Raw genomic sequence first — 6,058 nt, 5'->3', positions numbered from 1 at the left:
CTTTCTTTCTTTCTTTCTTTCTTTCTTTCTTTCTTTCTTTCTTTCTTTCTTTCTTTCTTTCTTTCTTTCTTTCTTTCTTTCTTTCTTTCTTTCTTTCTTTCTTTCTTACTTTTCTTTCATTTTAGAAAGGTCTCTTTCCCTTTCATACTCTACTATCTTGAAAACCCAAGAGATATCATGTCTTTTGCTGCTAAATGTATTGATTTCTGAGTGAACTCAATAGACTCTTTTTTAAAAACATAAAAAATTTCAATTATATGTAGAAAAAAATTTGACAATTGTGATCTGGATTTTTGTGATTCAGATTTACTCCTTCCCCCTTCCTCAATACCTGATGAGTAAATAGTCTGTTATAGATTATACCAGTGCTTTCATGAAATACTTATTTCCATATTCTTCATGCCTGAAAACAGATACATATCATACATACAATGAAAAACTTGTGAAGGAAATGAAGCAAAAAACAGCATGCTTTGATCTGCAATCAGAACCCATCAGTTCCTTGTATGGTTGTGGAAAGCATTTTCCATCAAATCCCTTGGGGTTATCTTCGAACCTTGCTTTGTGGATAATAGTTTAGTTCCTCAAGCTGATCATCATAAAACATTTCTGTTAACGTGTTTTCCTGGTACTGCTTACTTCACTTGGCATAAGTTCATATAAGTCTTTCCAGGTCTCTCTGAACTCATCCTGTTCATCATTTCTTATGGAGCAATAATATTCCATTACAAACATAACCACAACTTGTTCCATTTGATGGACATTCCCTCTTTTTCCAATTCTTTTTTTAAACTCTTACCTTCTGTCTTAGAATCAATCCTGTGTATTGGTTCCAAGGTAGAAAAATGGTAAGGTCTAATCAATGGAGGTTAAATGACTTACCTAGGATAACACAGCTAGGAAGTGTTTGAGATCAGATTTGAAAATATGACCTCTTGTCTCAGGCCTGGCTCTCAATCCACTGAGCTTCTTCCTGTTTCCAATACTTTGCTGTGACAAAAGGCTGCTAAAATATTTTTGAATAAATAAGTCCTTTCTCCCATTCTCTGATCTCTTTGGGATATAGACCCTATAGTGGTATTGCTGGGACAAAGGGCATGCATAGTTTTATGACTCTTTGGGTATGTAAACCCAATATACTTTGAAGAGCTAAATGCTTTTTTCATGACCATGAATGTGCTCCCTATGATATTTAGGAGAATTTTGGAGAGTAGAATAAGATATGAATGCCTTTAAATGTATTTTTATTTACTTCATAGGTTCCTACAAACAAAAATTTAATAACTTAGTATGCTTAGATCATAAATTCATTTGCAAAAAGTTGCATAGAAGAGGGGTGGAAAGATAGAACATGGGATTCAGAGTCAGGAAACTTGGGTTTAAATTCTAGCTCTTTTCTTTACTCTCTGTATGGCCATGGATACAAGTCACTTTATTTCTAATGTCCTCAGTTTCCTTATTTGCAAAATGAGGGGTTTGTATTAAATCAGAAATTAAAAATTTTTGGTCTGAAAAAACTCCCGTGTGACTCAAACCAGATTAAATGTAATTGGGAAATGTTTAACAAAATAAATAAAAATACAATATAACAAACATAATGTTAGATTGTGGGTTTCTCGGCCAACTTGTGGCCCACAAGAATGCTTATATATGAATATCAAATTACCTTAAAAGTGCCTTTTAGGTTTCTCTCTATTATTTTATGACCTATTAAGTACAAGGGCTTAAACTAAATTCGTTCTAAGTTTTCTTCCAATTGCAAATCAATGATCAATTATGAGAAGTTTAACATCATTGTTTCCTCAAATGGCTACAAAGGACAGAAGAACAATGGAGATGAAAATTAATCTAGAGAATACTTTTTTTGAGACCAAACTAAGTAAGATGACTCTGAGAAGATTTATACATAAAACTGGAAAGCGAACAAAGTGAAGGAAGGGAATGGAAGTTATGTTGATCTTTCTTTAATGAACTATTTTCATCACTGATGATCATAGAAGCATCACTTTTTTTACTTCAGTATCCTATATATAGAAATATAAATGATAATAAATGACAACAAGAAGGGATAGTGGAGCCAATATAATGGAGTTGCAGGAAGACATAGAATGAACTCTACTGCCAAACTCTTCCAATCAGACCTAGAATCACACCAGAACAAATTTTGATAGGAAATTCTAAGAAAGTCACAATGATGAGATATTTTTTCTAATCCATATAAACATAAAAAGACAAGAAAGTTCTGTGGATACCATGGATTGGATCTGTCCAGGAATGGGCTGGATGAATTCTGAGCAAGAGGAGATCTCAACGGTTTATCTCTGGCAAACCATTAGCCAAACTCAGCTGTTCTCGACATCCTGGAATACCACAATACCTCAATACCACCCAAAAAGCAACCACAGGACCAATTCAGACATTTTTTCTTTAAGTCCAAAGTTAGAACACAGGCTAGAAGAAGGAGGAAAAAAAGAACAACAAAGAATCTCACTATAAAAAACTATTATGGAGACAGACACACAAGACATGAACTCAGAAAAAGAGAATCCCTTTTTCTGTAAAAAGCAAAACTTCAAAAAAAAAAAAACACCTCAGAAAAATTCAACTAGAATTCCTGGAAGAGATGAATCAACAATATTTTAAAACAATCACTCTATTGCCAATATTAATAACATGGAAATAGGTCTTGATTAATGATACATGTAAAACTCAGTGGAATTGCTTGTTAGCTATGGGAAGGGGGTAGGAGGAGGGAAGGGAAAGAACATGAATCAGGTAACCATGGGAAAAAAATCCTAAAATAAATAAATAAAAAAATACTTAACAAAAATATTTTTAAGTCTTAAAAATGTTTTATAATGAAATGAGAGTACCAGTTGAAAATTTTGAAATGTAATTAGAAGTACAGAAGAAATAATTGGAAAGGAAATATTTTGACACAAGAGGTACAAGACCTTGCCAAAATAATAAACTATCTGAAAAATAGAATGGACCAAATGGAAGCTAATGACTCTATCAGAAATTTGAAAAAATTATTAAACAAAGACAAAATACAGAAAAATAGAAGAAACTATAAGGGATTGCACATCAAAAACAATTGACATGGAAAACAGATTCAGGGGGAAACAATTTAAGAATCATTAGGTTCTCTGAAAGGTCTGACTGAAAAAAAGAGCTTAGGCATAATAATTCAAGAAGTCTTAGAAAACTACCAAGATATCTTTCAACTAGAGGGAAAAATAGAACTAGAAATAATTGACCAGTCACTTTCTGGGAAAAGTCCCCAAATGAAAACTACCAAGAACACCTTTGCCAAAATCTAGAGTTCCAGATCAAAGAGAAAATACTGCAAGCAACCAGAAAGAAAGAATTCAAGTACCAAGAATCTAAAATCAAGATCACACATGAGTTAGCAGCTATCACCACAAGAAAGTGGAGAACTTGGAAAACCATATTCCAGAAGACAAAGGATATAACCCACTGCCAAGAATAACTTGTCCAACAAAGTTGAGTTGTTTTTCAGTTGTGTCTAACTCTTTGTGATGCCATTTGGGGTTTTCTTGGCAAATATTCTAGAATAGTTTACCATTTCCTTCTCCAACTTATTTTACAAAAGAGAAGAGACAAATAGGGTTAAATGACTTGCCCAAGGTCATACAGCTAAATTTGAATATCTAAAGGTAGATTTGAACTCAGGAAGATAAGTCATCTTGACTCAAGGCCCTATACTCTATCCACTGCACAAGCTGAGCTGCCAAGTACAATCCTACAGAATAAAAATGGGTTTTAATGAGATAGAGGACTCCCAAGCATTCCTGATTAAAAGTTTTGGGTTCGTGGGAACTTTGATATTTTGTCATAGGAATTAAAAGAAATATAAAAAAGATGAAACAAGAGTGGTTATAAGAGATAGGACAAAGGGGCAATAATAAGCTGTTTGCATTCCAATATGGGGAGTTGATACATGTGTCCCTTCAGAATTCTATTATTTCTAGAATTAATTAATTAGATAAAAGATGTTAAAGTGGTTCTGCTAGATCTTGATGATCTTTTTTTTAATGGAAAGATAAGGGGAGAGGAATAAACTAGGAGGGGAAGGAAAGGAGGGCTAAGGAAAATTATCTCACCATAATCAGGGCACATAAGCAGAAGCCTATAAAAGTAAGGAGACAGGGGAATGCCTGATACTTGAGGAAAACAGATTATCTAGATTTTAAATTGATTACCACAGACTATTAAAAAAAACAAGAAGGGAAGTTACCAGTCTGTTGAGTACATTCTCTGTGAAGTTTAGATAGTAGAATATAGATATGAATCATTAAGGATGTGACAGCAAGGTTATATTATAATATTTACCATTAGAAAGAGCTTATTGCTGAGACTAAGGATATATTAATGTACTAATATAGTAACTCTCAAATAAACTTCATGATCTCATGTCACCCAATTATCTCAAATGGAATTTGTTGACTTCTATGTAATCATAAATATATTATTTCATATTACTCCTTTGCTTTCTATGAGAATTTTAGTAAGTAATCATAGTTGGTATATTATGAAAAATATGACTTACTACTACTGGCTCACATTTGCACAATTCTATAAGATTTCCAAGGAAATTATATGGCCCAAGTAATACTTCATTTCCTCTTATCTACTATGTGCTGTTTATTGGGGATACATAGACAAAAACAGAAACAATCGCTTTCTCTGTTTGTTGGATTAAATTCAATATTTGTATCTCGAGTACCTACTAGAGTAGTTTTCTTAAAATTTTTTTTTCTCCCAGTATCTTCTTCACACAAAATTGAGGGGGAAAAGTGAAACTTCATCACAAATGTGTTTAAAAAAGCCAATATTCCCATTTTGGACATGGCCCCAAATACATCTTTCTGCAATTTAAATTATCCACCTCTCTAGAAGGAAGGAAGTAGCATGTTTCATCTTCAGTCTTTTCTGCCTCATCATTTATCATTGCACTGGTCAGAGTATCAAAGTCTTTCAAAGTTATTTTTATTTAACATTTCATCATTATATATTTATCACATTCTTTTTGGTAAGAGAAAATGTTCTTATCTGTTCATACTTGCAAACTCCTAATAATAAAAAAGAAAATTTAATGAAAATAATTAACTATTAAACATAATCACCATAAAGCAAAGGCAAAAATCTTTCTACATACCTGAGACAGTCACAATTACAAATATACATAGTATTAGTGGGAAAAGCATGTACATAATACACTAGTAGTGAAAAAAACTGTCAGAAACAAATGTGACCAAAGCCACAAATGTTGCTATTACAAGGCCCTGATGCTTTTTAATTTTTCTTGGTGTCCTCACATAATTCTTTGTTGGGTGCAGTGTCTCTTCTGGTCATTTCACTCAGCTGAGTTTACTGGGTCTGCTCCTTTTTTTTAGCTCAACTGTCAGCTGCTAGGGTTCATGGTCTTTCTTGCTCCTCCTCTTACATGAATTCTTTCACTGTAAGATCAATATCAAATGCAAGAGAGAAGAGAAGAAAAATTCCCCTGACACTCCTGTCTTCTGATAATAGAAGTTCAAGAGTTATATTCAACAAAGACATTCCCTATGTCATTTGATTCTAGGGCTAGCAAGCTTGTAAAGCCAATCTTAAGTATGGCTTATCTTTTGTCAACTAATGGCAATTCTATCATGTAAATTTTTATGTTTTCTAAAAAGATAACAGAGTATAGGGGGCAGCTGGGTAGCTCAGTGGACTGAGAGTCAGCCCTAGAGACAGGAGGTCCTAGGTTCAAACCCGGCCTCAGCCACTTCCCAGCTGTGTGACCCTGGGCAAGTCACTTGATCCCCATTGCCCACCCTTACCACTCTTCCACCTATGAGACAATACACCGAAGTACAAGGGTTTTTAAAAAAAAGATAACAGAGTATAAACATGTCTTTGCACTTCTACATATTAATACTTCACCTCCTCTGTTACTTCCTTCTTACTTTATTAAGGCATATTGGTATTCAAAGAGGATTAGCATCTTTGGGATGAATACTTGCCAAGGCTTTTCAGGACTTATCCACAT

This window comes from Gracilinanus agilis, chromosome 2 (genome assembly GCF_016433145.1).
Source record: "Gracilinanus agilis isolate LMUSP501 chromosome 2, AgileGrace, whole genome shotgun sequence".
Lineage (NCBI taxonomy): Eukaryota > Metazoa > Chordata > Mammalia > Didelphimorphia > Didelphidae > Gracilinanus > Gracilinanus agilis.
This window is presented reverse-complemented; position numbering follows the sequence as displayed.